Source organism: Meles meles, chromosome 6 (genome assembly GCF_922984935.1).
Source record: "Meles meles chromosome 6, mMelMel3.1 paternal haplotype, whole genome shotgun sequence".
NCBI lineage: Eukaryota > Metazoa > Chordata > Mammalia > Carnivora > Mustelidae > Meles > Meles meles.
Genome location: NC_060071.1, coordinates 91764340 through 91791475, shown reverse-complemented (window position 1 = coordinate 91791475; position 27136 = coordinate 91764340).

Sequence of the window (27136 nt, the reverse complement as noted above, 5' to 3'; positions counted from 1 at the left end):
AGAGAAGAGTTAGAAAGATTAGTGGCTATTCACAACTGCACTCGCAGGGACCTAGATTGGTTGCTAAAATGCATTCTTCCTGTCCATGATTATACTGTGGTTACCAGACAAGTCAGATGGCCCCCTGGGGAAAAACCCCCTTCACAGAGGAAACAGATGGCTAGAATTTCTCCCAGGTCTTCTTACAAATGACGAGGAAATAGCTCAGTTGGTGGCTGATATTCATGATTTGATAGGAGCAATAGAATAGGCTTTCCTCCCTAAAGTAAATTGGTCTAAGGTTGAATTTTGCACTCAGAGAGGAGGATAGCATCTGAAGGTCATTGTGTTGAGCATTTTATACAGACTTCTTAAAGGTATACTGCACTGAAACTGAAAGCTCTAGAACATAAAAATCTTTTAATTTCTGCTCTAGTGGGAAATTTTCTCCCTGGTATCTCTGTATCTATCATCTATCTACCTATCTATCATCTATCTATCTATCTATCTATCTATCTATCTATCTATCTATACATCCTCAATTTAAAATGGAATGGGCAGTCCAGCCAACTTCTCAGTGTGATAATAGAGGAAGCTCTTCAGGGTTTTGAAAATTACAGGAATGCAAGAAAAAAAAGTTAAATATAAGAATTCTTGCTTTGCAACTTGAATCTTTAGAAAGGCAAAAGCATGACTGAGAGTAACTTAAGGTCCATTCGGACTCCTGCCTGTTTGCCTCCAGACTGTTGCAAATATTGCAAAAAATCAGGACACTGGAAGAAAAATTGTCCTACACTTAAGAGAAAGGAAAGTTTGAGGAGCAATCTCTGTACACTCCATCACTCCCAGAAAGTTTGTTATTCTCCTCCTGTGGGACAGTTTCCCCTCCAATGACATGGTTAGCTGATCCTCAGTAGCACCCCAGAGCTCACCATTAAACTTAACATAGAGGATTGGAAACTGGATTTCTTAATTGTCACTGGTGCAGCTTTCTCTACCATCTGTTCAGGATTTATGTTTACTTTGTCACCTCTGTTTCTATTCAAGCTATTGGAGTCTCTGGGCAACTTATTTCATTGGCCATATCTCAGCCAACCCCAATATCCTTAGGCTCTTCTTAACACTCATCATGACTTTCTAGCGTCCAAACTCCTTTTGGTAGAGATTTTTTTTTTTTTTAACGTGAATTTAATACCACTATAAACTGCAATGAATAAGGCATTTTTGTTTTCCTGCCCTCAGATCAAACTTTAAACTTCTTTCCTTATTGGAAACTCATCTTGATTTAAATTCCTTTGAAGAGGATGAGCCTTTAAAAGATGTTCCAATTAGTCTCTGGGCTACACATGCAAATAAAATTGGGTTGTTACTGAGTGTGGAGTCTGTGAGCCTTGAGTGGAAAAGAATAAGCTGTTTCCATCAGTGGTCCTATCTCTCTCCAGAGATGCAAAAGGAGGAATTGAACCTCTAATAGACTCTTTTGCAGCAAGGTGTACTTGTCTTTTCTTCCTCACCCTCTAGCTCTCTCATATTGCCAATAAAGAAAGAAGATAAATTTGATTCAGATGGGAACCAAATCTATTGATCTCTGTAAGACCTAGAAGCCATAAAATCTTGTGATTCCTTGCTGCCCCACAGTCCCTAATCCAGGACTATTCTTACCTCAATTCTTGCTGCTGCAGTTGGTTTACAGTGATTGACCTCCAGTCATCTTTCTTCTATATCCCGTTGCATCCTGACTCTCACTTTCTTTAGAAGGATACAGTTAACATGGACTTGCACACTTCAGAGATACTCCTCAATCTTTTTCCAAATCTAACTGACTCGGATTCTGTAGTTTTCACCAAGGCTTAGTTTGTGATCAAACTAAACAGAGGACTCTTACAGACCCCCTCATTCTCCTAAAGACATTAGCTAGAACAAGGCCATTAAAGCCTCCAGATCTAAATTTCAACAGATGCGAACTTCTGGTATGTACCTAGGACATGAGGTATCTCAGGGCACTCAAAAGCTCACCCCAAAGTTTCTTGAGTCAGGTTTGTCAACCCCTTTTTCCCAAATGAGAAAACAGTTACATAAATTTCTACGGACAACTGGCTACTGCCACCAGTGGATTCCTAATTTTGTCATCCTTGCTAAACCTCTGTATACTCTCCTCCCAGATAATATCCCAGAGCCCATTATCTGGCTTTCAGAGGTAATAGTGCCCTTTGAAACCTCAAATTTAACATTGTCAATACCTCCAGTTCTTGATTATGTAATTTCATCTATACTGTCATGAAAATAATGGGTTGCTTCAGGTGTTCTAGGACAGACACTTGCCTTTCAAATACATTTTATAGCATATTTCTCATGCCAGTTAGACCTGTTGGCATCAGGTAAGCCCCCATGCGTTGTGTGGTAGCCACAGGTGCCACCTTGATGGGCAAAGCCAGTACTCTCACATTAGCTCCTGCCTTCACCTGTTTCCCCCAAGCTGTGTTTTTTCTCTTAAAATTTTGTAAGATAGCACCTCTCTGTGTGGCAACAGACCACTTACAAACAGCCTCTTTTGACTAACCCTTCCAACATTTCACATCATTTAACACTTTAAATACAACTACTCTATTACCCCTTCCTGATGGTGCAGAGCCCCACTCCATTCCACACGATTGCCTGGCAAATTATCAAAATGGTCTCAAAGTCACAAAAGGATCTCTTAGACACCTGTTTGGCTGACCCATATTTACTTTTATTTTGCCATAGCTCCTATAAAAGAAATTTCTAGGGAAACATACTAACTGGTTAAACCGTAGTTTCTCCACTTAAAACATATTCTTTGCTCTCTGTAAAATTAGCTCTAGCTTCTGAAAAATAGTTCTTACTAGAGCTTGCACATTGGCAAAAGGGAAGACTGCTAGTATTTACGTAGACTCCAGGAGTCTGCTATGCTTTGACACAATTAGAAAATCCTGTGAACCCTTAACTTCTGTGGGAATTCCCATCACTAATAGATGTATAATTGCTGCCCCATTGCAAGCTATTCACTTCCTTTCTAAAATTGCTCTTCTTCATTTCTCATCCCAGACTAAGGCTGATACCTTAGGTAATGATAGGGCTGACAAGGGTGCTAAATATGCAGCCCCAAATGGACCACCCTGTCTTTTCTCTATCCAATTTTTAAACCTGCCTTTATCCGACTGACATTGTTAACTATCAGGCAAATACCTCACAGTCTGAAAAGGACAAGTGGACACAAAATGGTGCCAAACAACTATCAGATGGATTATGCATCTGGCCAAATGGACTTCTTGTATCCCCTTTTCTTTTGATCTGCTGACTTGAACTTATTTCCCATCAAATGGGATATAGGTGCAAATGAGGGATAGTTAAGGAACTGTAAGACAGTTGATTTTGTCCTGACATCCACAATATTTTTAATCAAATTATTTCCCAGTGCACTACTCACCAACTTTTTGCAAGAAAGAAGTATATATCAGGAAGCTCTCCTAGGCCCATGCTGTCCTTGGAAGTACTCCAAATGGATTTTATAGATTTGCCCTGAGCCTTAGGCTGTTCTTACTCTTTGGTTATTGTCTCTATGCTTAGTGAATGCACTGAATAGTGTCTGACTAGACAGGCCAATGCTACAACGGTGGCAAAGAAATTAATAACTGAGATTAGCCCTCATTTTGGCATTCTTTTATGGATTGAATAAGACAAAGGAACTCATTTAATAGCGGAGAAAAACCACTTGCTTGCAAAAGGTCTTGAGTACTCATTAAAACTTCATACCCCATATCATCCTCAATCACTAGGGTAAGTGGGACATAAAAATTTTAGACAAAAAAAAATTTAGGAAATATCTGTTAAGAAACTGGACTTAAAGCCAGAAGCATGACTATTGGCCTTTATAAAGCTCTCAAATACTTAAAATAAGAGACATGGATTGACCCTTTTTGAAATAGAGTTTTGTCATCCAATGCCTATTGGCATCTGTAAACTTTCTCTTCATGGGTTAAGTGAGCATTATGAGAACTTAAGTGAACAGTCTGATGCTATGACTGATTATACAAGAATATACTATATACAAGCTCTATACTTTAAGCATATAGCCAACGGATGAAAGAGGCATGGCCCCCAATGAATGTCAAGCCTTGCCATGTTTTTCAACCAGGAGACTGGGCATACAAGATCTTTAGAAGAAAGCACTCACTGTCACCACATTGGGAAGGATCTTACAAAGTACAGCTAACCACCAAAATAAAAGAAAAAGCTTCCTAGAGGGGCGCCTGAGTGGCTCAGTCAGTTAAGCGTCAGTTTCTTGGTTTTAGCTCAGGTCGTGATCTCATGCGTTGTGGGATGGAGCCTCACACCAGGCTCTGTGCTCGGTGAGGAGTCTGTTTGAATATTGTCTTCCTCCGCCCTCCCCCCCACCCCACTCACATGCACACATGCGTTCTCTCTCTCAAACAAATAAATAAATCTTAACAAAAAAGAAAGAAAAACCTTCCTGGATTCACTCAATGAATCTCAACCCATTCTGAGGTAGACCCATGCTGAGGTAGAACATCATTCTCAAGACAACTGGAGACAGTCCCTACAGGTGACCTTAAAATAAGGATATCCAGGGTTAATTCCCAGGACCCAGAAGCAGTCCACATCTAAAAGTAAACAGCTTTTTCCAAGATCACAGATCAAGAAACTGTGCTTTCACCTATTTCCCACCTTTTTTCTTTTTTTAAAAGATTTTATTTATTTATTTGACACAGAGAGAGAGAGAGATCACAAGTAGGCAGGGAGGCAGGCAGAGAGAGAGGGGGAAGCAGGCTCCGCACTGAGCAGAGAGCCCAATGTGGGGCTCAATCCCAGGACCCTGAGATCATTACCTGAGCCGAAAGCAGAGGCTTAACCCACTGAGCCACCCAGGTGCCCTATTTCCCTCCTTTTTAAGGACTTTGTATATGCATACATTAAAAACAACAAAAACGACAACACACACATACAAAACCCAAAGCCAGAAACCAAAAAGCAAAAATCTGCCTTCTCTTCTTAATGAACATTTTCCCTACATTTATTAATCTTTTATTAGAAAGCTGCCTGGAGAGGGCTTGTCTCTATCTTACCTACTTCCTCTCTCTAGGTTTCCTCTATTGGCTCTTTTTCAACTGTGCCTTGCTCTAATTAACCATTACTTTTTCAAATAGTTGAGCACAGATCAAACACACCTATAATGACAGTTTACCAAACTCTGGCCACACTAACTAATCAATCTGATTGTTGGTTATGTCAACATCTAGCTAGTACAAAAGAACCTGACTAGTCTTTGTTCCTGTTGATATGAATACCTGGTGGTATTTATGGGAGATGGTTGAGCAACAAGTTATGGTATCCATAACTAGAAAAGCATCACTCTCTCACTCCTTCTGCTGAGTTATGTAGGCCCAGGAAAACCTGTCTAGAAGCCCAAGGACTATCTCTTACCCAGATAAAGACAATAGATGAAAAATTTTCTCTTTGTATTGAAAACAGACATGCCACTGGACATTTTCTGGGCCATAGACCAGACAATATTGCAGTCAAACCCTGTGGTATGATTCTATAAATGGCATCTTTGAACCTGTCAGAGATTTTTAAAAGTGACTCTAGGACTAACTTTTATAGCACAGATGTTTGCCAAATCACCATGTGTTTTGGATTGTTCACAGGCTATCACTGAATGACGTGGGGTACCTGGACTGCTTCCCAGATTAGACTTCCCAGAATACCAAACTATCTATGAGTTAACATAGGCCAGGTGACAAATCCGAGCTTTATAGCTGCCAAAGCCAGACCACAGGCCTCCTATATCAGATATTTAGCAACCTATTTTTCTCTTTCAAACTGACAGGACTACATGAAAGATGGAAGTGTATGGAGGCTAACAGTAAGAGTAGCAAAAGTCATGAAATGCCCCAGATCTGAAAAACTACAGATTTTACTCTGATCTTATCTTGAATTACACTGGACTTTTTGTATTATGTGCTGACAAAGTGTATAAAGGATTCCCATCTAAATGATCAGGGATGATGCTTTCTTGGATGCCTGGCTCTTCTTTCACAAGATACTTCACCTTAAATGCAAGCCAAATTACAAACTTGAGCTCCTTTGTTTAAAAAGTTGGGCCATATAAATATCTGTATGAGAAGCGATAGAAAATCTACTTGTGTGTCATCACTCCAAATTCTTCTCAGCATTGGGGACCTTCTTCCCAAACTTTAGAAGTTATGAATTGGAAAAGGCAATCTTTTTCCATGGTAATAAAATAAGAGTTCAACAGCACTATGAAAACTTTGGAACTACCCCAGTCAGGAGTTAACAGTTTCGCCTCTGTTGTACTCCAAAATTGTCATGCTCTAGAGACCCTGATGACCCAGCAAGGAGGGGCTTGTGCAGTTATTGGTGAAAAATGTTGCTTTGGTATAAATCAAACAGGACAAATACTGTGTAACTTACATCTATTAAAAGGGGAGATTAATACTTTCCATAAGATAAATGAAGCACAGTCTTTATTTTTTTTTATTTTTGGACTGATCTAGTCCTAGGATTAGGATGCTGGTTTAATAGGGTGTGGAAAAATGTGCTTCAGTTTGCTCTTTTCTGTTTGTTCATCTTCATTATAATCTATGTTCTCTTCTCCCTTTGCACTCCCTATTACCACTTGGTTACTAACCCAAATCTTCTCCCACAGCAACCAGTATAGCTTTTAAAATATGTGAAACTTCCAGGGAAGTTTTAGAGGAAGGACCTAGTGAGATTCTAGTGGGATTCAGAATGAGTGTCCTCAGAATATACCACTTTGCCATGTAGAGTAGTTGAAACTGAAAACAATCAAAGCTCAAAAGATTTAGGAAGAGCTTTGACTTTCTCCTTAACTGCCTATTAGAATTTAAGTGATGGTCTGGTCCAGGAAGAGAGCTATCACCAGAGACAACTATAAAGAATATGGCTAGTAGTATTTTTTTTTTTTTAAAGGATTTTATTTATTTATTTGACAGACAGAGATCACACGTAGGCAGAGAGGCAGGCAGAGAGAGAGGAGGAAGCAGGCTCCCAATGGCTAGTAGTATTAAGGTGAGGGGAATTCAGCAAGGCCTGTTTGTTCAAAGTTCTCTCTGTGTCCTATTATCTCTGCATGGCACCACATACATTTGTTTACTGCTCATTTACTCTTCCCATCTTTTCATAAATTATCTTTCTCCCCTTTGAAGTCCCAGTTTCCTATTCTCTTTTCTTGCTCAGAATGGCATATAAGCCTTAAATGCTTGACTGCCTGTGGATTTCATTTTCTTATGCAACCCCCCTATATGTACATAATTGGTTTTTCTCCTGTTAATTGGTCTCATGTCAATTCAATTTTTAGTCTAGCCAGAAGAACCTAGAAGGGTAGAGAGAAAATTTTTCCTCCCTTCAGGAGGAAGAATTGTACATTTATAGCAGAATTTGAATCATATGCTTTTTTGTCCAAAATAAAATTAAGTGTCTTATCTGTTTCCACAGAATACCCAAAGAGCTGGATGGCTTTTTTTCAAATATGGAGGATACCTACACAAGAAACCATTGTAAATATTGCAATGGTTTGACTTAAAAGAGGTGAAAAAGCATTACAGAATTTACTTTGGGGAGAAACTGAGTGTTAAGAGAGGCCTACAACTGAAGATTAAGGAAGACATGGTTTTCCTTTCCCATAGGCAGGAATAATAAAGTCCAGCTACAGTGATGTTTGACTGTCAGTTGATAAAGACACATGACGTCTACTGAAAGCTTTGACAAAGAAAACAAATGGTGAAACCTACATCAATAATGTTTCTGGGCTTTTGCCCCTACCGATAAGGTTTGAGATGTAAAACTGGATCTAAATGGACATACTGTTCATTGCTAAAATCACACTGGAGTACAATATATTGGAGACAACAACAGATTAAAGAAATCATTATTAAAAGTGTAACATTTAGAATCCAGACGATTAAAAAAGCCAACAGTGGTATAGCCCTCTGCATTTCAATGAATTTTGTTGATGGCTTGGCTTTGAGGAACATCGATTACATTGAATATTTCTTCTTGCAAATACCTGCAGATCCTAGAGAGAATCTGCTTTATTATGACTATCAGGAAGTAAAAAAGGCAGGTGCTTACACTGAATGACTTCTTACAGGGGCAGCTGTATGTAATGTTTCCGGATGAGGCAGTAACATGGGTTTATTCATTTGTACCCTGGACGTGAGAAAATGTGTGGATGAAATAATTTATTACAAAATTGAAAATCATTTCAACCATATAGTAATTATTACAATTATAAGAAATTACTGAAATGTCAATGTTAATTTTAATTATTTTTACTCAACTCTATTTATTTTTTTTTATTTTTTTTTCCATTTTATTTATTTTTTCAGCGTAACAGTATTCATTCTTTTTGCACAACACCCAGTGCTCCATGCAAAACGTGCCCTCCCCATTACCCACCACCTGTTCCCCCAACCTCCCACCCCTGACCCTTCAAAACCCTCAGGTTGCCCCAACCTCCCACCCCTGACCCTTCAAAACCCTCAGGTTGTTTTTCAGAGTCCATAGTCTCTTATGGTTCGCCTCCCCTCCCCAATGTCCATAGCCCGCTCCCCCTCTCCCAATCCCACCTCCCCCCAGCAACCCGAATGTTTATAGCAGCAATGTCTACAATAGTCAACTCTATTTAAAAGTGGTTGATTCTTTCCATCATTGCAATAATATAGCTAAACACATAGTTATAAAATAGATATAGATATCTACTTTATATATGTACTTATATTATAAAATATAAAATAAAATATATAAAAAAATAGGATGTCTACAGTTCTTAATTTTTAGTAAAGGAGTATCCATTGTAACTTTTATAGCTTCTTAAATTTAAGGAACTCTTTAGATATTGATATTTATCTAAATGAATTATGAACTCTCCTTACTTCTTAAGATAATATTCTGAGGCAGAGTGACCAAACTAGGTAAATAGTAGCTTATATTGAATTAATAGTGCTCATTCTGGTGGCTATGCAGTTGACGGACAATCCTACCTTCTAATATATTTCTCATTTTCCATGATTTCAAAAATTACCATCAGACCTGTAATTCTGTTTTTCAGTACCCTGTGTGATTTGATTAATTAGAATGCAGGGACTTGCACTTCATTATTATCCCTCAAATGCAATAGGTGAAAAGAGCATTAAAACAAGCCAGGAAGACAGTTCTATCCAAATAATGTCTTGGACTTACTTATGCTTTTGAGCAAGACACTTAATCCCATTGGCTTTTTTATCTGTGAACTAAAAACACTGGGCTGTATGTTTTTTCGAGGCTCCTTTCAGTATCAATTCTATTTTAGTTTTTGGTTTTCTCTTAATAGTCCTTATTCTAGTCTTTCCAGTTTGACAATTATTCTTCTTGATGGTATATAAATAAGCAAAATAGTTGACTATTTCTATTCTTTTTCTGTCATCAGTTAATGTTATACCATCTGCTTTAAGATTTAGGCCAAGCTCTGCTTATTTTTCTCTCTTTGTCCTAAATTGAGGTTTCTTGTTTTTTCATTTTTATGTCTTTCTGGTGGCTTTAGAATATTTTGCTAAATCTCACACATAGGGTTTATGAATCAGATAGAACCAGAGCTTGGATCTTAGCTCTACTTTATGTTAGTTGTGGGAAGCTGGCAAGGCTATCTAATGCTCTAGAATTTAGCTTCCTCATTTATTAAGTTGGGATAACATCAGTGTTTATCTCATGTGATTGTGATGGGGATTACATAAGAAAAAAAAACATGAAGCGTGCTTGGTATAATACTTGGCACAAAGAAAACCCTAGAGAAATATTTTTATTTTATTAGTGTTGCTTTTTGTTGCCATAATCAACTTTATCATCATTGTTACAGAAGTTATTTTTGAAATATTATTACTGGTTTGAGGTTACTTCTTTCTATTAAAAACAATATCAATAATGCCTCATATGAGTAGATAATTTTACAGTTTACAGTATTTTTACGTGTCTTATCTAGTCTTTTCAATAATGTTCTGAGTTGAGAAGGATTAGAATCTCCACATTACACATCAGAAAGTCTCAGACATTTAGTAACTCCTGCAAAGGGTATACACAGGGTGCTTGTCACATTCACTTCCTAATCCCTGTCAACCAAGAAGAGGCTGTAGAGGAACAAGAAGCATTTTTTTAAAAATATTTTATTTATTTGACAGAGAGAAATCACAACTAGGCAGAGACACAGGTAGAGAGAGAGGAGGAAGCAGGCTCCCTGCAGAGCAGAGAGCCCAATGTGGGGCTCGATCCCAGGACCCTGGGACCATGACCTGAGCCAAAGGCAGAGGCTTTAACCCACAGAGCCACCCAGGCGCCCTGGAATAAGAAGCATTTATTTGGAGTTTTAGGGATTGCAATTTCAGAGACACAGAGTGGACTGGAATTGAAAGCATCTTCCAAATTGCAAATGGGCAGTGTGGGCTTATAATGGCAAAAATTACACAGTTACATAACTTGTTTTGAATGAATTATGATTGCTACTGACAGAGTTAAACTATCTAATACTCTATTGGCTATTTAGGTATTAGATGTTACGTTATCTCTGTTTCAGTCCAAAGTAGAAGAATGTGTTCCAGAGGATGATTCAGGTGCAATTGACTGACAAGTTGCAACTGACAAAAATCAAAAAGTCTATGGTGTTTCAAAATTTGAAAGAGGAGACTTCCATAAGCCTTGCTTCCTTAATATCCTCCCAATTCTATTTTGAGTGATTCTCTTAGCAATGCTTACTTCACTTGGGAATCTTCTTTCTCATTCCATAGTGCCCAACATGAGAAATGATTGAAGTAACTCATGTGTTAGTAGCATGACATGGTGGTAGACAATGTCAGGTGGCTTTGTGACAGAGTTGTCTGTGGTGAATATGTGCAACAGAGAGGTCAAAGCTTTTTTATTTCATTTTAATGTTTCTATTTTTTATTTTATTGTTTTAAATTTTAATTTCAGTATAATAATATACAGTATAATATTAATTTCAGATGTACTGTATAGTGATTCAGCAATTCTGTACATTACTTAGTGCAAAACACAATAAGTGCACTCTTTAATCCCTTTCACCTATTTCACTCATTCCCTCACCTGCCTCCCCTCTGGTAACCATCAATTTATTTTCTATAGTTAAGAGTCTGTTTTGTTTGTTTGTTTGTCTCTTTTTCCTTTATTCATTTGTTTTGTTTCTTAAATTCCATATATGTGTGAAATCATATGGTATTTGTCTTTCTCTAACTGACTTATTTCACTTAGCACTATACCCTCTAGACCCATCTGTTTTGTTGCAAATGGCAACATTTGATTGTTTTCTATGGCTGAGTAATATTCCAGTGTGTGTGTGTGTGTGTGTGTGTGTGTGTGCACGCGTGCGTACATGCACATGCACATACACTTGTTCATGTGTGTTCTTTATCCATTCATCTATGAACACTTGGGTTGCTTCTGTAATTTGGCTATTGTAAATTCTGCAATAAACATGAGGGTGCATATATATTTTGAATTGTTTTTTTTCATATTCTTTTTTGAAAGGTTTTATTTATTTATTTGAGAGAGAGAGAGAGAGTGAGAGAGAAAGAGAATGTAGGAATAGGGTAGGAACAGAGGGACAAAGCTGATGCCCCACTGAGCACAGAACCCAACACAGGCTCAATCCCAGACCCCTGATGTCATGATCTGAGTTGAAGTCCGACGTTTAATTGAAGCCACCCACGAACTCCCAGTGTTTTCATATTCTTTGGGTAAATACCCAGTTGTGTAATTACTGGATCATATGGTAATTCTATTTTTAATTTTTTGAAGTCCTTCCATACTATTTTGATTTGCATGTCCCTGATGATTAGTGATGTTGAGCATGTTTTCATGTATCTGTTGGCCTTCTTTGGAGAAATGTCTGTTCATGTTTTCTGCCCATTTTTAATTGGATTATTTGGGTTTTCCTTGTTGTTGAGTTGTTTAAGTTCTTTATATATTTTTGATACTAACCGTTTATCAGAGATGCCATTTGCAAGTATTTTCTTAAATTCAGTACGTTGTATTTCAGTTTTGTTGATTGTTTTCGTCACTGTGAGAGCCTTTTAAAAATATTTTATTTATTTATTTGACAGAGAGAGAGAGAGAGAGAATGAGCAGGAGGGTGTGGCAGAGGGAGAGAGAAGGAGGCCCACTGTGGAGCAGGGAGCCCAATGTGGGGCTTAATCCAGGATTCCAGGATTGTGACGGGACCCTTAGGCAGATGCTTAAATGACTGAGCCACCCAGGAACCCCTGTGCAGAGCTTTTTATTTTGATGTAGTCCCAATAGTTTATTTTTGCTTTTGTTTTCCTTGCCTCAGGAGACCTATCTAGAAAAATATTCCTATGGCTGATATCAGAGAAACTATTACCTATGTGCTCTTCAAGGATTTTTATGTTTTCAGGTCTCACATTTAGATCTTCAATCCATTTTGAATTTATATTTGTGTGTTAAGAAAGTGGTCTAGTTTCATTCTTTTGCATGTAGCTGTCCAGTTTTCCCAACACAATTTGTTGAAAAGACTGTCTTTTTCCCATTGGATATTCTTTCCTGCTTTGTTGAATTAATTGATCAAAGAATTATGGATTTATTTCTGCATCCTATATTCTGTTCTATTGATTTATGTGTCTATTTTTGTGCCAGTACCACACTTTTTATTACTACAGCTTTGCAGTATCTCTTGAAATCTGGGATTGTGATACCTCCAATATTGTTCTTCTTTTTAAAGATTGCTTTGGCTATTCAGGGTGTTCTGTAATTCCATACAAATTTTAGGATTTTTTTTGTTCTTGTTATATGAAAATTGCTCTTATTATTTCAATAGAGATTGCGTTAATTCTATAGCTTGATTTGGGTAGTATGGACAGTTTAACAATATTTGAATATTGTTAGCATGGAATATCTTTCCATTGGTTTTTGCCATCCTCAATTTTTTCATCAGTGTTTTACAGTTTTCACAGTATAGGTTTTTCACTTCTTTAATTAAGTTTATTCCTAGGCATTTTATTATTTTGGTACAATTGTTAATGGGATTGTTTTCTTAATTTGTCTTTCTGCTGCTTAATTTATACTAGTATATAAAATGCAGTGGATTCTATACCTTCATTTTTGTATCCTGGAACCTTACTGAATTCATTTATCAGTTCTAGTAGTTTTATGGTGGAGTCTGTTGGGTTTCCTATATGGTATTATGCCATTTGCAAGTAGTGAATGTTTATTTCTTCCTTACCAATCTGGCTGCCTTTTATTCCTTTTTGTTGTCTAATTGCCATGGCTAGGACTTCCAATACTATGTTGAATAAAAGTGGTGACAGTGGACATCCTTGTCTTGTTCTTGACCTTAGGGGAATAGTTCTCAGTTTTTCACCATTAAGGATGGTGTTGGCTGTGGAGTTTTCATACATGGCCTTTATATGTGGAAGTATGTTCCCTCTAAAACTACATTGTTGAGGGTTTTTTTTTTTTTTATCATGAATAGATGTTGTACTTTTTCAAGTATTTTTTCTGTGTCTATTGAAAGGATCATATGGTTCTTATCTTTTCTGTTATTGATGTGATGTATCATGTTGATCGATTTGCAAATATTGAACAACCCTTGCAACTGGGAATAAATCCCACTTGATCATGGCGAATGACTTTTTGAATGTATTATTGGATTCTGTCTGCTACTATTTTGTTGTGGATCTTTCATCTATGTTCATCAGAGATGTTGGCTTTTCGCTTTCTTTTTTAGTGGTGTCTTTATCCGGTTTTGGTATCAGGGTAATGCTGGCCTCCTAGAATGAATTTGGAAGCTTTCTGTCCTCTTCTGTTTTCTGGACTAGTTTGAGAAGAATAGGTATTAACTCTTCTTTAAATGTTTAGCAGAATTTTCCTGTGAAGTCCTCTGGTCTTAAACTTTTGTTTGTTGGGAGTTTTTTGATTATTGCTTCAATTTCATTGCTGGTAATGGGTCTATTCAGATTTTTTATTTTTTCATGATTCAGTTTTGGGAGGTTATATATTTCTAGGAATCTATCCATTTCTTCTAGATTGTCCAATTGGTTAGCATATAGTTTTTCATAACATTCTCTTATCCTTTGTATTTCTGTGGTGTCAACTGTTTCTCCTCTTTCCTTTCTGATTTTATTAGAATCCTCTCCTTTTTTTCTTTTTTGATGACTCTGGCTTAAGGTTTATCAATTTTGTAGATCTTTTTAGAGAACCATCTCCTTGTTTCATTGATCTGTTACATTGCTTTTTTGGATTCTGTATCATTTGCTTCTGCTCCCATCTTTATTATTTCCTTCCTTCTACTGGTTCGGAGTTTTGTTTTTTCTTTTTCTAGATCCTTTAATTGTAAGGTTAGGTTGTTTATTTGAGATTTTCCCTGCTTCTTGAGGTAGGCCTGTATTGCTATACACTTCTCTCTTAGAACAGCTTTTATTGCAGCCCAGAGATTTTGGACTCTTGTGCTCTCATTTTCGTTTATCCATGTAATTTTTTTTTTTAAGATTTATTTTTTTGACAGATAGAGATTACAAGTAGGCAGAGAGGCAGGCAGAGAGAGAGAGAGGAGTAAGCAGGCTCCCAGCCAAGCAGAGAGCCCGATGCGGGGCTCGATCCAAGGACCCTGGGATCATGACCTGAGCCGAAGGCAGAGGCTTTAACCCGCTGAGCCACCCAGGCGCCCCTATCCATGTAATTTTTTATTTCCTTTTTGATTTCTCAGTTGATCCATTCATTTTTTTTAGTAGCATGTTATTTAACTTCCATGTGTTTGTGACCTTTTCAGATTTTTTCTTGTGGTTATCTAGTTTCATAGCATTGTGTTTGGAAAAGATGTATGGTATGACTTCAATCTTTTTGTATTCGTTGAGATTTGTTTTGTGGCCTCATATGTTATCTATGTTGGAGAATGTTCCATGTACATTTGAAAAGAATATGTATTCTGCTGTTTTATGATGGAATGTTCTGAATATATCTGTTAGATCCACATGATCCAACAAGTCATTCAAATCCACTGTTTCCTTGTTGATTTTGTTTGGATGATCCATTAATGTAAGTGGAGTGTTAAAGTCTCCTAGTATCATGTATTACTATCAATTACTTCTTTTATGTTTATTATTAGCTGGTTTATGTATTTGGGTGCTCCCATGTTGGGTGCATAAATATTTACAGTTGTTCTATCTTCTTGTCAGATTGTGCTCTGAATGATTACACAGTATCCTTCTCTGTCTCTTGTAACAGTCTCTGTTTTAAAGTCTATTTTGTCTGATATAAGTTTGTTTTTTTTAAAGATTTTATTTATTTATTTGTCAGAGAGAGAGAGCCAAAGATCACAAGTAGGCAGAGAGGTAGACAGAGGCAGAGGGAGAAGCAGGCTCCCTGCCGAGCAAGAAGCCCAATATGGGACTCGATCCCAGGACGCTAGGATCATGACCTGAGCCGAAGGCAGCTGTTTAACCAACTGAGCCACCCAGGCGTCCCCTGATATAAGTTTTGCTATACTGACTTTCTTTTCACTTGCATTTGCATGCTAAATGCTTTTCCATTCTTTCACTTTCAATCTGCATGTGTCTTTAGGTCTGAAATGAGTCTTTTGTAGGCAACTTATAGATGAATCCTGCCTTTTTATTCATTCTGTCACCCTATGTCTTAAAATTGGAGCATTAATCCATTTACATTCAGAGTAATTATTGATAGGTATGTACTTATTGCTATTTTGTTTCTGTTTTGTGGTTGTTTTTGTAGTTCTTCTCTGTTCCTTTCTCTTCTTACTCTCCTCTCTCAATGTTTGCTGGCCTTTTTTGGTGACGTACTTGGATTCCTTTTTCTTTATTTTTCACATATCTGTTACTGGTTTTGGATTTGCAGTTACCATTAGGTCTGTATGTAACATCTTATTCACATAGCAGTCTCTATTAAGTTGATGGCCAGTTGAATTTGAAACCATTCTTTACTCTTCTACACCCCACATTTTAGGTATATGGTGTCCTACTTTATATTCTTTTCTTTTTGAATCCCTTGACTGATTTTATAGATATACTTATTTTTATTACTTTTGTATTTCCTCCTTTTCTTACTCTTACTTATAGTCATTCCTTTCTACTAAAAAAATGCCCTTTAACATTTCTTGTAGGGCTGATTTAGTGGTCATGAATTCCTTTAACTTCTGTTTGTCTGGAAAACTCCTCATCTCCCTTTACATTCTGAATGATAGCCTTCTGGATAGAGTGTTTTTTGGTGCAGACTTTTCCCCCTTTCCGCCTTTGAACGTATTATGCCACTCCCTTCCAGACTGCAAAGTTCCTGCTAAAAAAGCAGCTGATAACCCTATGGGCGTTTCCCTTGTATGTAACTGTTTTCTTTTCTCTTGCTGCTTTTAAAATCCTCTCTTTATCACTACTTTTTGCCATTTTAATTACTATGTATCTTGGTGTGGACCTCCTTGGGTTGATTTTGTTAGGGGATTTTTGTATCTCCTGGATTTGGATTTCTGTTTCCTTCCCCAGACTCAAGAAATTTTTAGCTATTATTTCTTCAAATAAATATTCTGTCCTCCTCTCCTTCCCCTCTTCCTCTCCCCCCACTCCTTCTCTTCTTCTTCTGGGATCTCTATAATCCGAATGTTATTATGCTTGAGGGTGTTATTGAGTTCCCTTAGTCTATTTTCATTTTGTCTTAGTCTTTTTTTTTCTTTTTTCTTTTTTCTTTTTTTTGCCTCCTGTTCAGCTTGATTGCCTTCCATCATTGTTCTGTCCTTCAGGTCACTGATTCATTTGTCTGATTCTTCTACTCTACTACTCATTTCCTCTAGCATATTTTTAATTTCAGTTATTGAGTGTTTCATCTTGTTTGGTTCTTTTTTATGTGTTCAATCTCTGTCTAGGGTCTTCCTGAAGTCCTCCACTCTTTTCTCAAGCCCGGTGATTTTCTTTATGACCATTACTTACTTCTGTTTCATTTAGCTCTCTTGCTGTGATTTTGTCTTAATTTTTCATTTGGGACATATTCCTCTGTCTTCTCATTTTGTCTAATTCTGTGTCTTTTCCTATGTGTTAGAAAAGTCAGCTATATCTCCTGCTCCTGAGAGTAGTGACTTTATGCAGAGGAGGTTCTGTATCCTCCTGTGGTGCTGTGTCTCTTGTTTATCAGAACCTGGTGCTTCATGGGTATCTCCTATGTATGTTGTGTGTGCCCTGTTGTGGCTGAGTCATGTTAGCCTTTAGTCAATGGCTGTCTTTGCCTGTTGTGGGCAGTGAGTATGTTTAGCCTGAGTATGTTAGCTTTTAGTCAATGGCTGTCTTTGCCTGTTGTGGGCAGTGTTTGGTTCCTGTGTGCTTAGTGGGACAGTCTGGAGTCTCCTTGGTCTTGAGTTGAGTCAGATCAGGTGTTTGCCAGAGCTACAGTGTACTTTGCCCCTGTTCTCTCCTGAATAACTTTCATTGGTGCACGGGGCCTGCAGTTAGACCAGATGTCTGCCCTCAGCCCACTACTGTTCAGACTGGTATGTGTGGTTATTTTCCTCTGTCCCAGGACAGGACTCACTCCAGAATGACTGGCCTCTGTCAGTGCAACTTTTGTTCTGCTGGCTATGGTGTGGCTTTGGAAGGAATCCTGTCAAGGGCAGTTCTGCATGAGAAAGTGGGAGGCAGGGTACTAGCAAGGTCTGCTGTGGTCTGCGGTTGGAGGAGGCCTGCAGCTTCTTACAAAATCCCGCCTTAGCCCTGGCTGGAAGGGGCAGGTTTTCAGAAGAGCCGGGGCAGGACACATGGTGTTAGCGAGCTTTACCTGGGTCTGTTGTGAGAGGAGACTTGAGGGAGACCTGCCTATAGGGTGCCAGTCAATGGAAGTGTGCAGGGATGGGGTGGGCTGTTAGCAAGCTAAGTAAAGAGTGTTCCTGCTACCCTGGTTGTGTATATCTCTGTGTATCTAGTCTAGAGGAGCAGGGGAGGGAAATGGTGCCCATCAGCTCTTTTGTTGAAGTTTCTCAAAGATCCCTTTCCCTCCAGCACTTATTCTGAGGTTAATAAATAAATCTTCACATATACCCCCGGTGCCACTCAAACTTTGCTGCTGTATTGTGTATCCATGGGGCTGTGTGTTGCGCTATCTCTTTAAAGTGGGGATTCGGTTTCCTATTGCCCTCCTGGCTCTCCCAGAACAGAGCCCACTGATTTTTAAAGTTCCAAGTGGTAAGCTCTGCTGATTGTAAGAACTTGCAAAGTTAGGCCCCTCTGGTTTTCAAAATCAAGTATTCTAGGGATTTGTCTTCCCAATGTATATCCCCTGTGTCTATGGTACCTGGTATGGTGTCTTTTCCTTTCCTTTCTCTGTAACTGCGGAGTGCCCTCCCTTCCATGGACAGCCCTGTGGGTCAGTTTGATTCTCCACCGAGTCTTTGCCATTCCTACCCTCTTCAGTTGACCTCTTCCCTTGCTTTGGAGAGTTTGTTCTGGCAGTCTTTCAGTCATTTTCCAGGTTATTTATACTGGCATGGGTGTTAACTAGCTGTATCTGTGGGATGTAGTAGGTTTAGGATACTCCTACTTTGCTGTCTTCCCCAGAAGTGCTTAAAACTACTTTTTTTTTTTAAAGGTTCATTTATTTTTCGAGAGAGAAAGAGAGAGCAAGAGCACAAGTGGGGGAGGGGTAGAGGAAGAGGGAGAGAGAGTTCCAAGCAGACTCTGTGTTGAATGCAGAGCTGACACAGAGCTGATGCAGGGCTCGATCTCACGACCCTGAGATCATGACCAAAGTCGAAACCAAGAGTCAGACACATAACGGATTGTGCCATCCAGCTTCCCCAAAGCTTCTTTAAAGAAAACTTTACGTTAATTTTAAGATAACTCAGGTATTTTATTATAGGGCATTAATGTCTTGAAACAGAAACAGTATAAGGATTTTTGTGTCTTGTAAACATTGTTTTTTTTTTTTTTTTAATAAAAATTTCGTTTAATTGAGAGAGAGACCATGAGTCAGGCGAGCAGAGGGAGAGGAAGAAGCAGACTCCCCACTGTGCGGGGAGCCTGAGACAGGGCTGGATCCCAGGACCCTGAGGTCATGACCTGAGCCCAAGGCAGACATTTAACCCACTAAGCCACCTAGGTGCCCCGACATTGGTTTGTAAATAGAATTTTCCTCTTAAAATTCTTTTCTATTTTGAGTATCATACATGGTACTTATTAAAAAGTGTAGAATATGGGCTTTTAGGGACATTCAGAAGGGGTCTTGAGTTGGGGGTTGAGACATAATACATGGTCATAGGACAAAGAAAAGTTCTCTGGTTATGCCTGGGTGCACTTGCTGGAAAAGGACACAGACAGGCTGACATATAAAGTTATACTCTGATTCATTTGTTGCCTTTCTCTCCTTTTTGTCTTCCTGGAACTAGGAGGAAACTAATTGCTCTTGTCCCCTAAGGCACTTTAGTGTGAGAAATTTTCACCAATTTGAAGAAAAATGGAAAAAAATAAAGACAACATAATGAGTTATTCATAATATTAATTTTCTGCTTCAATTTAAACAAATTCTTCTTTGAGAACTTCTTGTCTTATTGTTTTAAATGGTTCTTTTCTGAAATGACAGCAAGAGTGGATGGCAGCTGATTTTCTTTAATCTGTTCACCAGGCCAAACAAACAAACAAACAAAAAGGTAAATATATGTTGACATTTAAATTTTTATTTGTCCCTCAAATCCAAAGCCTGAGGTCAGAAACATCCATGTCAGAGACCCATCTAAAGCTAGGTTTATCCTGCAGTGCGGGAAGACCTGGGGCCTGGGCTTGGCCAGCTCCTCCTCACTGACCCAGGTCCCCTGATTGCTGCCCTTCTGAATTAAATATCCATGCCAGTGAATGGAATGTGATATAGTTGAATTCCTCCTGATAAGCTGTCTGAAGGGCTGTGAAATGTGACTGCTTTGACTGACGCTCCCATTTTCTCTTCCTCAAAGTAAGTCAGATTGACAGGATTCAAAGGGGACATGAAATTAGTTCTTATGGCCTGATTCAGCAATAAAGCCAGGAAGCAGGATCTGCTCCATGAAAAACATTCTGAGACGAGGAATGAGCGATTGTAAGGCCTGCCTCTACGAGCTGAGGAAGTTTTTCTGTGCCCACAGCTGATAAACTGGTTTTGCAACTGGATCAATGTTGGTCCAGTGCTGCTGACACTTTCAGACTTCCTGCCTTGTGCGTGAGCAGATAGCATTCAGCCACGAGTCATGCTCACACCTTATTACAGGAATTTTCCAAATAGCTTCTGAGGCATCAGCCATTAGGGAATAATCTGATGATAATTTATACTTTATGACACAGTTATTACTCCCATTACATATTTATCTCGGACTGAAAACAACTATCAGGTGAGCTAAAATATTTACAAAGTTTCTTCTAGAACCTTTGTCCAGCTTCTTCTATGTCTTTTCCTTCTGGGATTGCCACTGTGCCAGCCTGAGTCTCTGATAATGCCAGTTTGACTACGAAGAGCGACAGTATGTTCTATTTGTATTAACACTTAGATTATCAAGGAACTTTTACATTCTAGAACTGACTTGGGAGAATCTGTCCTTATCTTTCCTGATACAATGGAGCCCTTTTTCCTTAGTGGGGGTGGAGAACTTAGATCTGCTTCCCCTTGTGGTAATGAATGTAGAAGGATGAAGTGGAAGGGAGATTTCAGGTATTCCCAAAGGGAAATGACCTGGCCGCTGGTCTGTCCTACTCCATTCCTGATTGTAGACATGGGCTCTCCCACCCTATCACCTGATAATAAAGCCAGGCAGTACATCAAGACCTCAGACAAAAGGTCCATTAGGCATCCCTGTGATTAAAGTTGATTAGCTAGAAGTCATTGGGAATTTTAGTCCAAGACCAGTGGTGAATTAGATCCAATTTGCATAAACTATGAGGTACTTCATTAAGGCTAATCATTTTCCTCATCCTTTGGTAATAAATCATCCTTCTATGGGGTTCATTTAGATGGAGCTTGAGGATTTTGCCTTCAGAATTCAATACATTAAGATCACTTTAGCTATGCTCTTTGGCCTCATTTGCTGGGATGGCAGCTGTCTCGAGTCCCATATCAGAGCTACATCCTTGGGAAAACTTCCTAGAAATGTAAGCAGTGATTCATTGGGGTCCATGTGCCAGCAGCCAAGACCCATACAATAATGAAATGTACACCTTTTAAAGCACCAGTAGAACACATCTTACTTGTTTAAACTGATGAAGTACTCAGGCCACATAGCGCATTGTGTTGAGCCAACTGATGATTTAGTAATTTTGCATACTCTTCTTGAAATGAGTCTATCTAAATCCAGGAAACCTGACCACGTGTAACCTTCCAGAGCACTCATGTAGATGATTCTTTATTTGCAGTTACTTGTGAGAATGAGGAGATGCTGCTTGTTTTGTCCCAAAGATGATTCCTTTTGGTCTCCTGTAATTTGTGCATGCTCCCCTGTGTGCCTGGAGCCCTTCCCATCTCCTCATAGTCCTCTTTGCCTGTGTCTGTTGAATATCCTTTCTGCTTATTTATCTGTTGTGCTCTGTGAAAACAGGGATTCCATGCCTAGTTCATAGCTTACAGTAATTATGTATGGATAAATTGCGAGTTATGAGATGGTGGCTATATGGAATATTATTCAGCCCATTGAAAGAATGATATGGATTTCTACATATTGACATGTAAAGATGCCCTTCTATTTCATAATATAGTTATTGAAAAATAGCAAGCTAAAAAACATTATGTGTAGGATGATCCCATTTTTTGTAAAAAAAATAGTGCTTATGTGTATATTCATAGAGAAGGAAAAAGTATAAGTATACAGGGACTGGATATAGGGTAAAAAGGTGGGGCTTTTGTTTTTAACTTCATAAATATACATATTTTAATCTGTTAGATTGAGTCTGTATATTGTAAGCTAAAAACCCAGTAAACAGTTTTAAAAACCGTAAAATTAGAGATGGTTGCTAATCATTATTATTATTTTTTTTAATCATTATTATTTTTAAAAAAAACTCTGTATTCATTTTCTAGGGGTACTACAGCAAATTGCCCTAACCTGGATGGTTTAATAAAGGAGAGATTTATTCTTTCATGGTTCTGGAGGTTAGAAGTCAGAAATGTTCCCTCCAAAGGCTCGAGGAAAAGAATCATTCTTTGCCTCTTAAGCAGTTATCAGCAATCCTTGGCATTCCTTGGCTTATGGATACATCACTCCAATCTCTGCCTCCATTTTCACATGGCCTTTTCCTCTGTGCTTTGCTGGATCTTTACATTTCCTTCTTATAAGGACAGCAGTCATTGGACTTAGGGTCCACCTCAATCTCACGTGACCTTATCTTAACAAAACTAATTATGTCTGCAAAGACCCTATTTCCAAGTAAGGTCAAGTTCTGAGGTTCTGGATGGAGATGAATTTGGGGGGGGGGATAATTCTCCCCATTACAAACACTAACTAGGGCCAGAACTAACAAGCGTTGTGTGTTAAAACATCTTTTCTGAAGACCATGGTCTGGGCTGCTATGTCACCAATACAGTTTGTGGTCCCTCATTGGACTGGTGCAAGATGGGAGTTCCAAGTGATGTTGCCACTGCTATGGGTTTGGAGAACCCAACAATCCTTCAGTACATCGCTCCTCTAGCCGTAGACCAGAATCCGCTTGACCCTACCATGCCAGTTCTGGGGTGAAGCAACTTTTATTTCCTTTTTTAATCTCTACTTTTACTTTTGGTATGAGGTTTTCCTTAATTTACAAATTTAATTTCTTTTTCCTTCTTTCCTTCCGTCTTCTCTCTTTCCCTCCCTCCTTCTCTCCCTCCCTTCTTCTTTCCTTCCTTCCTTCCTTATTATTGTCTACTATATACAAGCTCTGTAGGGGACAAAAAAATGAATTGGCTTGCTTTTGAGGTTCTCATACTGCACTTAGTAATTCTAAGAGACACATTTTAACATTTCTAAACCTGGATTTTTTTTTTTATATTTTTCATAGAAGCTTTATTCAGAAAAACATGAGTCATTTAAGAGTCAGTTCACAAACTCCAGATCATTAATGTAAAACCTGGATATTTCTTACAGTTGATGGTGTGACATAGTTTAATTGATAGCATTAAAATTTCCTGATGTTAAATAAAATTACATGTCTTACAGTTAATGCCTTCAGATTCAATGAGATATGGTAGCATGAGAAATTGGGCAAGTTATCTCCCATTGCACTTGATAAACACATGCTGTGAATGATTGTGAGTTAGAGAATAGGAATCTGTAGTTATTTTTCTTTAAATATAGTTTTTAAAAAGGAAAATACTTATTTTACAGGTATACTATGGGTGTTACTTTTTTAGTTGAGGTATAATGGACCTATAACTTTATATTAGTTTTAGTTGTGCAACATAGTGATTCAATCTTTGTCTATTTTGCAAAACAATCACAAAGAGTCTAGTTCACATTTGTTACCATACATAGTTACCCAAGTTTTTTTCTTTGGAAAACTTTTAAGATCTACTGTTAGCAACTTTCAAATATACAGTAAAGTATTATTAACTATAGTTACCATGCTGTATATTATATTCATGACTTTATTTACTTTATTCCTGACTCTATTCACTCATTTAACCTACCCCACACTTCCTGCCTCTGTTGACCACCAATCTGTTCTCTGTATCTATGAACTTTTAAAAAAAAAATACTTATTTATTTATTTATTTTTTATTTTTTTATAAACATATAATATATTTTTATCCCCAGGAGTACAGGTCTGTGAATCGCCAGGTTTACACACTTCACAGTACTCACCATAGCACATACCCTCCCCAATGTCTATAACCCCACCCCCCTCTCCAAACACCCCTCCCCCCAGCAACCCTCAGTTTGTTTTGTGATATTAAGAGTCACTTATGGTTTGTCTCTCTCCCAATCCCACCTTGTTTCATTTATTCTTCTCCAACCCCCCAACCCCCATGTTGCATCTCTACTTCCTCATATAAGGGAGATCATATGACAGTTGTCTTTCTCTGATTGACTATTTCACTAAGCATGATATCCTCTAGTTCCATCCATGTTGTTGCAAATGGCAAGATTTCATTTCTTTTGATGGCTGCATAGTATTCCATTGTGTATATATACCACATCTTCTTTATCCAGTCATCTGTCAATGGACATCTAGGTTCTTTCAATAGTTTGGCTATTGTGGACATTGCTGCTATAAACATCTGGGTGCATGTGCCCCATCGGATCACTACATTTGTATCTTTAGGGTAAATACCTAGTAGTGCAATTGCAGGGTCATAGGGTAGTTCTATTTTCAACATTTTGAGGAACCTCCATGCTGTTTTCCAGAGTGGTTGCACCAGCTTGCATTCCCACCAACAGTGTAGGAGGGTTCCCCTTTCTCCACATCCTCGCCAGCATCTGACATTTCCTGACTTGCTAATTTTAGCCATTCTGACTGGTGTGCGGTGATATCTCATTGTAGTTTTTTTTTGTTTTTTGTTTTTGTTTTTTCTTTTTTTAAGATTTTATTTATTTATTTGACAGAGAGAGATCACAAGTAGACAGAGAGGCAGGCAGAGAGAGAGAGAGGGAAGCAGGCTCCCTGCTGAGCAGAGAGCCCGATGCGGGACTCGATCCCAGAACCCTGAGATCATGACCTGAGCCGAAGGCAGCGGCTTAACCCACTGAGCCACCCAGGCGCCCTCATTGTAGTTTTGATTTGTATTTCCCTGATGCCGAGTGACGTGGAGCACTTTTTCATGTGTCTGTTGGCCATCTGGATGTCTTCTTTGCAGAAATGTCTGTTTATGTCCTCTTGCCCATTTCTTGATTGGATTAGTTGTTCTTTGGGTGTTGAGTTTGCTAACTTCTTTATAGATTTTGGACACTAGCCCTTTATCTGTTATGTTGTTTGCAAATATCTTCTCCCATTCTGTCAGTTGTCTTTTGGTTTTGTTAACTGTTTCCTTTGCTGTGCAAAAGCTTTTGATCTTGATGAAATCCCAATAGTTCATTTTTGCCCTTGCTTCCCTTGCCTTTGCCGATGTTCCTAGGAAGACGGTGCTGCGGCTGAGGTCGAAGAGGTTGCTGCCTGTGTTCTCCTCAAGGATTTTGATGGATTCCTTTCTTACATTGAGGTCCTTCATCCATTTGGAGTCTATTTTCGTGTGTGGTGTAAGGAAGTGGTCCAATTTCATTTTTCTGCATGTGGCTGTCCAATTTTCCCAGCACCATTTATTGAAGAAGCTGTCTTTTTTCCATTGGACATTCTTTCCTGCTTTGTCCAAGATTAGTTGACCATAGAGTTGAGGGTCTATTTCTGGGCTCTCTATTCTGTTCCATTGATCTATGTGTCTGTTTTTGTGCCAGTACTATACTGTCTTGATGATGACAGCTTTGTAATAGAGCTTGAAGTCCGGAATGGTGATGCCACCAACTTTGGCTTTCTTTTTCAATATTCCTTTGGCTATTCGAGGTCTTTTCTGGTTCTTGACCTTAGCGGAAAATCTTTCAGTTTTTCTCCATTGAGAATGATATTTGTGGTGGGTTTTTCATAGATGGCTTTGATAATATTGAGGTATGTGCCCTCTATCCCTACACCTTGAAGAATTTTGATCAGGAAGGGATTCTGTACTTTGTCAAATGCTTTTTCAACATCTATTGAGAGTATCATATGGTTCTTGTTCTTTCTTTTATTAATGTGTTCTATCACATTGATTTGCAGATGTTGAACCAACCTTGCAGCCCTGGAATAAATCCCACTTGGTCATGGTGAATAATCCTTTTAATGTACTGTTGAATCCTATTGGCTAGTATTTTGGTGAGAATTTTCGCATCTGTGTTCATCAAGGATATTGGTCTGTAGTTCTCTTTATTGGTGGGATCCTTGTCTGGTTTTGGGATCAAGGTGATGCTGGCCTCATAAAATGAGTTTGGAAGTTTTCCTTCCATTTCTATTTTTTGGAACAGTTTCAGGAGAATAAGAATTAGTTCTTCTTTAAATGTTTGGTAGAATTCCCCTGGGAAGCCATCTGGCCCTGGGCTTTTGTTTGTTTGGAGATTTTTGATGACTGTTTCAATCTCCATACTGGTTATGGGCCTGTTCAGGTTTTCTATTTCTTTCTGGTTCAGTTGTGGTAGTTTATATGTCTCTAGGAATGTATCCATTTCTTCCAGATTGTCAAATTTGTTGGTGTAGGGTTGCTCATAGTATGTTCTTATAATTGTCTGTATTTCTTTGGTGTTAGTTGTGATCTCTCCTCTTTCATTCATGATTTTATTTATTTGGGTTCTTTCTCTTTTCTTTTTGATAAGTCTGGCCAGGGGTTTATCAATCTTATTAATTCTTTCAAAGAACCAGGTCATAGTTTAGTTGATTTGTTCTGTTTTTGTTGTTGTTGTTTGTTTGTTTGTTTCAATTTCATTGATTTCTACCCAATCTTTATGATTTCTCTTCTCCTACTGGGTTTAGGATTTCTTTCTTGTTCTTTCTCCAGCTCCTTTAGGTGTAGGGTTAGGTTGTGTACTTGAGACCTTTCTTGGTTCTTGAGAAAGGCTTGTACTGCTATATATTTTCCTCTCAGGACTGCCTTTGCTGTGTCCCACAGATTTTGAACCATTGTGTTTTCATTATCATTTGTTTCCATGAATTTTTTCAATTCTTCTTTAATTTCCTGGTTGACCAATTCATTCTTTAGAAGGATGCTGTTTAGTCTACATGTATTTTTGTTCTTTCCAAATTTCCTCTTGTGATTGAGTTTTAGTGTCAGAGCATTATGGTCTGAAAATATGCAGGGAATGATCCCAATCTTTTGATACCAGTTGAGACCAGATTTGTGACCCAGGATGTGATCTATTCTGGAGAATGTTCCATGTGCACTAGAGAAGAATGTGTATTCTGTTGCTTTGGGATGAAATGTTCTGAATATATCTGTGATGTCCCTCTGGTCCAGTGTGTCATTTAAGGCCTTTATTTCCTTGTTGATCTTTTGCTTGGATGATCTGTCCATTTCTGTGAGGAGAGTGTTAAAGTCCCCTATTGTATTATTGTTGATGTGTTTCTTTGATTTTGTTATTAATTGGTTTATATAGTTGGCTGCT